Source organism: Melanerpes formicivorus, unplaced genomic scaffold, assembly GCF_026170545.1.
Source record: "Melanerpes formicivorus ecotype bairdi unplaced genomic scaffold, bMelFor1.0.p_v2 SCAF_103, whole genome shotgun sequence".
Lineage (NCBI taxonomy): Eukaryota > Metazoa > Chordata > Aves > Piciformes > Picidae > Melanerpes > Melanerpes formicivorus.
In genome coordinates, this window is record NW_027142455.1 from 1,046,455 (window position 1) to 1,057,671 (window position 11,217).

General features: G+C 54.8%; 1 long non-coding RNA gene across 1 annotated transcript; it reads right to left on the bottom strand.

Moving 5' to 3' along the window:
- Window positions 1-1,630: 1,630 nt before the first annotated feature.
- On the bottom strand, window positions 1,631-3,022 carry LOC137455650 (uncharacterized). The gene is made up of 3 exons (XR_010990862.1): window positions 2,979-3,022; window positions 2,284-2,377; window positions 1,631-1,872 (listed from the first exon to the last, which is right to left on the bottom strand). It is a non-coding gene; the product is annotated as an uncharacterized lncRNA (long non-coding RNA).
- Between the last annotated feature and the right edge of the window lie 8,195 nt (window positions 3,023-11,217).

An 11,217-nucleotide genomic window follows, 5' to 3' on the forward strand; every position in this document is an offset into this window, starting at 1 on the left:
GCTGTAGGCTGCCAGGGCCTGGCCACCATCTTTGCACTGAGAAGCCAGCCCCGGGCACCCCTCAGCGCCTGCAAGGGGTCCCCTGCCCCAGCACTGGCCCCAGGGCTGCCCACACATCCTCAAGGGCTCTGCTCTCTGACCCAGGGCACGGAGCATTCTGGGGCTCCTCTTGCTGCACTGCTGCTCAGAGGGCCTGAAGGATGCTGTGGGGCTGCAGAAAGAGGAGAGAAGGGCAGGAGGCAGCGCTGGGCACAAGCAGCAAACGCAGCTCCCCTCCTGCCAGCTGGCACAGTCCCTATCCTGAACAGAGTCTTTCCTTTAGAGGGCAGCTGACAATCAGCTGCTTAGCCAAGCCCCATCCTGACACGGAGCTCCTTTCCCAGGTTGCTGCTGCTGCTCATGATGAAATAGTTGCAGTAGTGTGAGAAGTTGTTTTTAATATTTGGCTTTCGCAAGGGGAATTACTGGGGAGCGTGGGGCTCGATCCTTGGGCTGATTGGTTGGGTATGGTCTGTATTGTGTGGGGTTCATTCCTGTGTATTGGGAGAGAAAGGTGAGGCGCCAACAGGAATAAAGACTGGCCAGGTCAAAAGTGCAGGTTTTGTCTGTCCTGATGGAGAGGGCTGGGAGCGTGCTGGGGAATATGTCTGTTTGAATATGACTATGTCTGTTTGCCATCACTATAAGTTCACCTCGTGTTGTTGGGGTGCCTCTAGCAAGCTCCCTCTGCGCCCAGCGCTGTGTTGCCTTTATTTTATGATAAACTCGTTATAAATTTCAGCAGTGAGTTCATTTCTCACACTAGTTAACCAGACAGCTGCAGGGTCAGGTTCTCTTGTATCCTGCCATGCAGATATGACCTGCTAATACTTGCTCTAATGCATGCACCTAGTCCCCATCCTCACACTAACCCCCAGCCTGAGCCATAGATTGCTCTGCCTGACCTACTGCCTGCATCAGCTCTGTGCCTGCTGCGCAGCTGGGGGGCAGAGGCCTCACTGCAGCCCCAGTGGATTTTCCAGGGGCCAGTTCTGTGGGAAGAGGCCAATCTGGCACCAACCATCTACACCTGCCAAGTGAGATGGATGGTTGCACCGTCCATGATCACTGCTTCAGAACAAGGAACCGTAACTGCTGCCTGAGGGGACTGAGCCCTGGTGCTGCTACAGGATCCATGAACCATGAACCTCAGTGAGCTCTGCTCCTTCTGATGTCATTAGAATACTGAAGGGTTAGGGTGCGTGGGGTGCTCTAATAAATATTTGGGGTCCCCCCCAAGGATTTTTGGGGTCCCTCCCCCTTCCCCTCACCGATAGATACCAGAGCACTGGATACGGAGTGATGCCCAGGTTGATGCTGGCCCAGGCAGGGGCAGCAGCTGCACAGTCGCAGCAGTTCCTGTTCCCGGGGACCCCCAGAACCACCTCCAGCACTTCCAGTTCTGAGGCACCCCCCCAGAACCCTCTGCACCCCAAAACTGACCAAGGACGTTTAGGGAGCTGCAGGGAAGAGAAGGTTTTAAAGGGGGCAAGGAAGGGCTCTTTGAAGCCCCACCCCCCCAAAGATGAAATCCCCACCCCCGGGATGATTTGGGGGTCCCCACCCCCTCCAGGATGGTCCTGAGGTCCCTAAGATGATTTTTGGTGTTCCCACTCCCCCCGAGGTGATTTAAAGGTCCCCCAAGATGATTTCGGGGGTTCCAAACACCTTCCTGGGCTAGTTTTGGGGGGCCCAGAGCAGGGGGGTTCAATATTTGTGGTATCCTCCAGGCCGGGGGGGTGTCCCTGGGTGAAGGCTGAAGTGATGCAGGACTGGAGGGTGCTCAGCCACGCCCTCTGCTGGTCACTGAAGTCAGCCTGCAGCACACAGCACCTCGGGGGGGGACATGGAGGGTACCGAGAGGAACTGGGAAGGGATTGGGAAGGGATTGAGAGGGACAGGGAGGGTATTGGGAGGGGACTGGGAAGGATTGGAAGGGACTGGGAGGTGTCCTGAGAGATCTTGGACGGGTCTTGGGCAGGGGTTAATTTGGGGAGATCCTAGGGGGTCTTGTGGGGTCCTGGGGGTGAATCCTGGGTGGCTTGGAGGAGGTCTTGGGGGGGTGTAATTTTGGGGGGCTTTAATCTGGGGAGGGGTCTAGAGGTGGCAGGGGTCCTGAGGAGCTTGGAGGAGGTTCTTGGGAGGGGGGGTTGGTTCTTAGGGGTTTAATTTAGGAGGGTTTTTTTTGGGGGGGGGGAAGGGGACTCATGGGAGGGGGTGTTAATTTGGGGGTGGGTCTCTCACCGGGAGCAATTGGGGCCGGTCTCTTGCTCCCCATCTCCTCCAGCATGGCCCTGTAGACGCCACTGAGGCTGCAGCTCCCCAGCTCACACATCAGCTGGGGACGGTCGGGAGGGGTGATGCAGGGGGGGGGGTTAATTTTGGGGTGGGAGTCCCCATAGTGTCCTTTAGAGGATGGGGGAACCTCCCCCGCATCCACCCCCCAACCCCACCCCTCCACCCCCCATCCCCCCCGACCTCCGCCCCCCCCAAACCACCAAGCCCAGTCCCTAGCGGGGTCACTGTTGGCCCATAAACCACGCCCACCGGTCCAACAGACCACGCCCACCGGTCCAACAGACCACGCCCACCAGCCCAGCCTGGAGGGGATCGGAAGGAATTGGGAGGGACCCTGGGAGGAGCTGGGTCGGACTGAGAGGCAGTAGGAGGGAGAGGGAGAAGGCAGGGGGCGTGGGAGGGTTGGGGTTAGAGGTCTCTCACTGTTCCTGGGAGCCCTGGGAGGGATTGGGAGAACACTTTGTGAGGCTGGGAGCAGAGCCCTGCCGCGCGCTGCACAACCACCCCCACCCCAGCCGCTGCCGCCGGACCCCGCCGCCCCCTGCTGCTTGTTTGCTCCCCCTCGGCCGCTTCCCGATCGCCCCTCACCGCCCCCCGCTGATTCACCGGTGCCCCCCGCCCGCTGCCCCCCACTCACGGACCCACGGCAGAGTCCTGCAGCTGCCACAGAACAACTGCCGCCCGCAGCCGGCAGGCGCCGTGCTGCTGAGGGCGGAGCCGACGGGGCGAGGGTGGAGCCAACTTGGTGAGGGCGGGTGCCGTCGCGGGGGGGGGTGGCACCATCTTGGAGAGGTCGGCGCCATTTTGGTGAGGGCGGGTGCCGTCGCGGGGAGGGTGACGCCATCTTGGAGAGGTCGGCGCCATTTTGGTGAGGGCGGGTGCCGTCGCGGGAGGGTGGTGCCATCTTGGAGAGGTCGGCGCCATTTTGGTGAGGGCGGGTGCCGTCGCGGGAGGGTGGTGCCATCTTGGAGAGGTCGGCGCCATTTTGGTGAAGGCGGGTGCCGTCGCGGGGAGGGTGGCACCATCTTGGAGAGGTCGGCGCCGCAGCGGGGAGGGCGGTGCCACCCTGGTGCCCCGAGACCCGTTTACATGTCCCCCGGCCCCTTTGTCACCTTATGAAGCCCTTTAGGTGCCCCCAGCTCTCCCTTGCATGCCAGGAGAGACATGGCCGGGGGGGCAGGGGGCTGCACGGACACTGAAAACCAGAGGGAGACCTCCCTAAATCCTGTGAGACCTCAGAAGCTGGAACTCCACAGAGCCCCCTAACCCCCCCAGCACCCCCAGCAGCTTCAGGACCCTACCGAGACCCTCCCAGCAGACACAGGCTGTTCCATGCAGCTGCAAGCCGCTGCCTCCTGAGGCAAATCAAAACTAAGGAAAACATTGCTGGGGTAAAACCTAAAGGGAAAAAGCTTTTAGCACCAAATTGCTTCTTCCATTTGATCTCCTTTATGGAGAGACTCAAAACGAGCCTCAAAATCCTGCCCTCCCTCTTTCCTGTGTTGGGATCCATGCTGTCCTCCGCAGGTCCACACTGCTCAATTGTGCGACGAATGGAAGCTGATCAAAATGTTGTTGGGGGAAAAGCTTAGCACCAGATTGCTTCTTCCATTTGATCTCCTTTATCTAGAGACTCAAAATGAGCCTCAAAATCCTGCTCTACCTCTTTCCTGTGTTGGGATCCATGCTGTTCTCTGCAGTTCCACACTGCTCGATTGTGCGACGAATGGAAGCTGATCAAAATGTTGTTGGGGGAAAAGCTTAGCACCAGATTGTTTCTTCCATTTGATCTCCTTTATCTAGAGACTCAAAATGAGCCTCAAAATCCTGCCCTCCCTCTTTCCTGTGTTGGGATCCATGCTGTTCTCTGCAGTTCCACACTGCTCGGTTGTGCGACGAATGGAAGCTGATCAAAATGTTGTTGGGGGAAAAGCTTAGCACCAGATTGATTCTTCCATTTGATCTCTCTTCTGGAGAGACTCACAATCACCTGTAGAATTCCTGGGCTACCTCTTGCCCATGTGCACACGCTGCTCTGTGCACCTGCAAACTGCTCCATTCTGAGATTAATCAAAACTAATCAAAACAAAAGGGAAAAGCCTAGCACCAGATTGCTTCTTCCACTTGATCTCCCTTCTGGAGAGAGTCCAAATGAGCATTTGAATTCTGGCCTGCCCCTCTCCTGTGCTGAGATCCACGCTGGTCTATGCAGTTGCAAAGTGCTCGATACTGAAAACAAATTGAAAAGAATCAAAACATTGGTCAGGTAAAACAAAAAGTGAAAAGCCTAGCACCAAGCTGTGTGGTGCAGCAGACACACTGGAGGGAAGGGAGGCCATCCAGAGGGACCTGGACAGGCTGGAGAGGTGGGCACAAGCCAACCTCATGAAGTTCAATAAGAGCAAGTGCAGGGTCCTGCATCTGGGTCGAGGCAATCCCAGGCACAAATCCAGGCTGGGCAGGGACTGGCTGGAAAGCAGCCCTGAGGAGAGAGCCTTGGGGGTGCTGGTGGACAAAAAGCTCACCAGGAGCTCTCAGTGTGCACTTGCAGCCCAGAAAGCCAAGCAGAGCCTGGGCTGCATCAGGAGAAGTGTGGCCAGCAGGTCAAGGGAGGTGATTCTCCCCCTCTACTCAGCCCTGGTGAGACCCCACCTGGAGTACTGTGTCCAGTTCTGGAGCCCCTATGACAAGAGGGATGTGGAGGTGCTGGAAGGTGTCCAGAGCAGGGCCAGGAGGATGATCAAAGGGCTGGAGCACCTCTCCTGTGAGGACAGACTGAAGGAGTTGGGGCTGTTCAGTCTGGAGAAGAGAAGGCTCCGAGGTGACCTCATTGTGGCCTTCCAGTATCTGAAGGGGGCTCCAGGAAGGCTGGGGAGGGACTGCTCAGGATCTGAGGGAGTGATAGGACTAGGGGGAATGGAATGAAGCTGGAGGTGGGGAGATTCAGGCTAGATGTGAGGAGGAGGTTCTTCCCCATGAGAGTGGTGTGACCCTGGAATGGGTTGTCCAAGGAGGTGGTTGAGGCCCTGTCCCTGGAGGTGTTTAAGGCCAGGCTGGCTGAGGCTGTGGCCAGGCTGATCTAGTGTGGGGTGTCCCTGCCCATGGCAGGGGGGTTGGAACTGGATGATCCTTGTGCTCCCTTCCAACCCTGAATGAAACTATGAAACTATGAAACTATGAAATTCCTTTTCCACTTGATCTGTCTTCTGGAGAGACTCACAATCACCTGTAGAATTTCTGGGCTACCTCTTGCCCATGTGCACACGCTGCTCTGTGCACCTGCAAACTGCTCCATTCTGAGATTAATCAAAACTAATCAAAACAAAAGGGAAAAGCCTAGCACCAGATTGCCTTTTCCACTTGATCTCCCTTCTGGAGTGAGTCAAAATGAGCATTTGAATTCTGGCATGCCTATTTTTTTATTTCTATTCTCGTGCATGATTTTTTAGTTCAAAGCGCTCGAGAGAATTAATAATAACCTTTCACATCTTCATTGATGATCTGGATGAGGGCATTGAGTCGATCATCAGTAAATTTGCTGACAACACCAAGCTGGGGGCAGGAGTTTATCTGCTAGAGGGTGGAGAGGCTCTGCAGAGGGACCTCGACAGGCTGGACAGATGGGCAGAGGCCAAGGGCAGGAGATTGAACACATCCAAGTGCCAGGTTCTGCACATTGGCCACAGCAACCCCAGGCAGTGCTACAGGCTGGGGTCAGAGTGGCTGAGAGCAGCCAGGCAGAGAGGGACCTGGGGGTGCTGGTTGATGGTAGGCTGAACATGAGCCTGCAATGTGCCCAGGCAGCCAAGAGGGCCAATGGCATCCTGGCCTGCATCAGGAACAGTGTGGCCAGCAGGAGCAGGGAGGTCATTCTGCCCCTGTACACTGCACTGGTTAGGCCACACCTCAAGTGCTGTGTCCAGTTCTGGGCTCCTCAGTTTAGGAATGATGATGACTTGCTGGAACGAGTCCAGAGAAGGGCAACAAAGTTGGTGAGGAGTCTGGAGCACAGCCCTGTGAGGAGAGACTGAGGGAGCTGGGGTTGCTTAGCCTGGAGAAGAGGAGGCTCAGGGGTGACCTTATTACTCTCTCCAACCCCCTGAAGGGAGGTTGTAGAGAGTACAACCGCGGAGGCGGATGATGGTCTCTTCTCTTCTGCTTGACCTGCTGCTCTCCAGTAGGGAAGGGCTGGTGGGAGAGGTGATGGTGGGAGGCTGCCTAGGGTGCAGTGACCACAAGATAGTGAAGGTTTCAATATGCAGGGAGATAGGGAGGAGCACCAACAGAACCTTCACCTTGGGCTGCAGGAGGGCAAACTGCAGCCTGTTTAAGAAACTTATTTGTAAAGTCCCCTGGGTAGCAGCCCTCATGAGCCAAGGGGTCCAGGAGGGTTGGAGCTACTTCAAAGAGGAGCTCTTGAAGGCACAGGAACTGGCAGTTCCCACGTGCCCAAAGATGAGGCCAGGGGAAGGCTCTGGGCCTGGATGAGCAAGCAGCTCCTGGAGGATGTAAGGGGAAAAAAGAGGCTGTATCACCTTTGGAAGGAGGGGAAGGCTTCTCCAGGTATGTGCAAGGAAGTTGTTAGATTATGTAGGAATAAAATTAGAGAGGCCAAGGCCCAGCTGGAACTGAAGCTGAACACCTCTGTGAGAGACAACAAACAGCATTGTTACAAATACATCAAGACTAAAAAGAAGGGCAGGAGGAACCTGCACTCCTTACTGGACCTGGAGGGGAACAGGGTGACTGCAGAGGAGGAAAGGGCTGAGGTCCTGAACACCTTCTTTGCCTCACTGTTTAACAGCAAGGCAGGAGTTCAGGAGGAGTGGCCTCCTGAGCTGGGCCATGGGGTCGGGGAGCAGTGTAGTGCCCCAGAAATCCATGAGGAATTAGTTGGGGACCTGCTGAGCCACTTGGACACTCACAAGTCCATGGGACCGGATGGGATCCATCCTAGGGTGCTGAGAGAGCTGGCAGGTGAGCTGCCAAGCCACTCTCCATCATTTTCCTCCAGTCCTGGCTCACTGGAGAGATCCCAGATGACTGGAAACTGGCCAATGTGGTCCCCATGCACAAGAAGGGTTGGATGGAGGAACCTGGAAACTCCAGGCCTGGCAGCCTGACCTCAGTGCCAGGGAAAGTGATGGAGCAGATTATGCTGGTGGCAATCACTGCACACCTGAAGGATGGCCAAGGGCTCAGGTCCAGCCAACATGGATTTAGGAAGGGCAGGTCCTGCCTCTCCAACCTGATCTCCTTCTATTATCAGGTGACTGCCTGGTGGATGTGGGGCAGGCTGTGGATGTGGTCTACCTGCACTTCAGCAAGGTCTTTGACACCATCCCCCACAGCAAACTCCTGGCCAAGCTGTCAGCCCCTGGCTTGGACAGCAGCACTCTGTGCTGGGTTAGGAACTGGCTGGAGGCTGTGCCCAGAGAGTGGTGGTGAATGGTGCCACAGCCAGCTGGCAGCCAGTCACCAGTGGCGTCCCCCAGGGATCAGTGCTGGGCCCCATCCTCTTTAACATATCACAGTATCACAGTATAACTTAGGTTGGAAAGGACCTCAAGGATCATCGAGTCCAACCCATCAACACAGACCCCATGACTAGACCATGGCACCAAGTGCTACGTCCAATCCCCTCTTGAACGCCTCCAGGGTCGATGACTCAACCACCTCCCTGGGCAGCACATTCCAATGACGAATGACTCACTCGGTGAAGAACTTCCTCCTCACCTCGAGTCTAAACCTCCCCTGGCACAGCTTGAGATTGTGTCCTCTTGTTCTGGTGCTGGTTGCCTGGGAGAAGAGGCCAACCCCTTCCTGGCTACAACCACCCTTCAGGTAGTTGTAGAGAGCAATGAGGTCACCCCTGAGCCTCCTCTTCTCCAGGCTAAACAATCCCAGCTCCCTCAGCCTCTCCTCACAGGGCTGTGCTCAAGGCCTCTCCCCAGCCTTGTTGCCCTTCTCTGGACACGCTCAAGTGTTTCAATGTCCTTCTTAAACTGAGGGGCCCAGAACTGGACACAGTACTCAAGGTGTGGCCTAACCAAAGCAGAGCACAGGGGCACTATGACCTCCCTGCTCCTGCTGGCCACACTATTCCTGATGCAGGCCAGGATGCCATTGGCCTTCCTGGCCACCTGGGCACACTGCTGGCTCATATTCAGGTGGCTGTCGATCAGCACACCCAGATCCCTCTCTGTTTGGGAGCTCTCCAGCCACTCTGACCCCAGCCTGTAGCTCTGCATGGGATTGCCGTAGCCAAAGTGCAGCACTCGGCACTTGGACTTGTTGAATGCCATCCCACTGGACTCTGCCCATCTGTCCAGTCGGTCGAGGTCCCTCTGCAGAGCCTTTCTACCCTCTAACTGACTAACATCTGCCCCTAACTTGGTGTCATCTGCAAACTTGCTGATGACTGACTCTACCCCTTCATCCAGATCATCGATGAATATGTTGAAGAGGACAGGGCCCAGCATTGATCCCTGGGGGACACCACTGGTGCCTGGCCTCCAGCTGGCTGTGGCACCATTCACGACCACTCTCTGGGCCCGGCCCTCCAGCCAGTTCGTAACCCAGCACAGAGTGTAGTGGTCCAATCCACGGGCTGACAGCTTAGTCAGCAGTTTGCTGTGGGGGACGGTGTCAAAGGCCTTGCTGAAGCCCAGGTAGACCACATCCACAGGCCTCCCCACATCCACCAGACGGGTCACCTGATCATAGAAAGAGATCAGGTTGTAGAGGCAGGATCTGCCCTTCCTAAATTCATGTTGGCTGGACCTGAGCCCTTGGCCATCCTTCAGGTGTGCAGTTATTGCCACCAGGATAATCTTCATTGATGATCTGGATGAGGGGGTCAAGTCAGTCATCAGCAATTTTGCAGATGACACCAAGTTAGGGGCAGATGTTAGTCAGTTAGAGGGTAGAAAGGCTCTGCAGAGGGACCTTGACCAACTGGACAGATGGGCAGAGTCCAACAGGATGGCATTCAGCAAGTCCAAGTGCCGAGTGCTGCACTTTGGCTACGGCAATCCCATGCAGAGCTACAGGCTGGGGTCGGAGTGGCTGAGAGCTCCCAAACAGAGAGGGACCTGGGGGTGCTGATCGACAGCTGCCTAAACATGAGCCAGCAGTGCACCCAGCTGGCCAAGAAGGCCAGTGGCATCCTGGCCTGCATTAGGAATAGTGTGGCCAGCAGGAGCAGGGAGGTCATAGTGCCCCTGTACTCTGCTTTGGTTAGGCTGCACCTTGACTCCTGTGTCCAGTTCTGGGCCCCTCAGTTTAAGAAAGACATCGAGACACTTGAACGTGTCCAGAGAAGGGCAACAAGGCTGGGGAGAGGCCTTGAGCACAGACCTGTGAGGAGAGGCTGAGGGAGCTGGGATTGTTTAGCCTGGAGAAGAGGAGGCTCCGGGGGTACCTCATTGCCCTCTACAACTACCTGAAGGGTGGTTGTAGCCAGGAAGGGGTTGGCCTGTTCTCCCAGGCAACCAGCACCAGAACAAGGGGACACAGTCTCAAGCTGTGCCAGGGGAGGTTTAGACTCAAGGTGAGGAGGAAGTTCTTCACCGAGTGAGTTGTTCGTCATTGGAATGTGCTGCCCGGGGAGGTGGTGGAGTCCCCATCCCTGGAGGTGTTCAAGAGGGGATTTGATGTGGCACTTGGTGCCATGATCTAGTCCTGAGGTCTGTGTTGATAGGTTGGGCTCGATGATCCTTGAGGTCTCTTCCAACCTTAGTTATACTGTGAGACTGTGACACACATCCAAACACACACACACACACACACACACATACACATCCAAACACACACACACATACACACAAACACACAGATACACACGCATATACACACACATACACATATACACACACAGATACTCACTCATTGCTGCAGGCGGGAAAGAAATAACAAGGAAACAACACACGCACACAGACACATACACACTCATAGATACACACACATATACACACATAATCACACACAAACATACATACACACACACACGCACGTACAGATATTCACATACACAAACACTCATAAACACACACATACAGACACAGATACTCATTGCTGCAAGCTGATGCAGGCGGGGAAGTAATAACAGGGAAACAACACAAATACACACACAGACACTCACACATACACACAGATACACACACACAAACCCACACACCCATAAACACACACGCACACACAGATACACACACACATAAATACACACAGATACTCATTGCTGCAAGCTGATGTGGGCAGGGAAGGAATAACAAGGAAACAACACACGCACACACAGATACACACACATATATACACACACACACATATACATGCACACACACACACAGAGATACACACACAAACACACACATATACACACACATACTCATTAATTGCTGCAAGCTGATGCAGATGGGGAAGGAATAACAGGGAAACAACACACATACACACACACACACACATACACACACATGCACACACACATACACAGATACACACACACAAAGAGACATACACACATACACGCACTCACATACAAACACACACAAAAGCATAAACATACATATCCACACACACATCCATACACACAGAGACACATACACACCCCCAAACACACATACACACACATACACTCAGGCACATAGACATACACACATACATACACATACACACAGACACATACACTCATACAAACAGATACACATATGTGCACATATACACACAGATACAGATACATATATACACACACATACACAGATGCACACACACAAACACATACACACATTCATACACACACCCAGATACACACACATCCACAGCTAAACACACACTCATACATATCCACATCCACACATGTACACACACACATCCACTTGTACA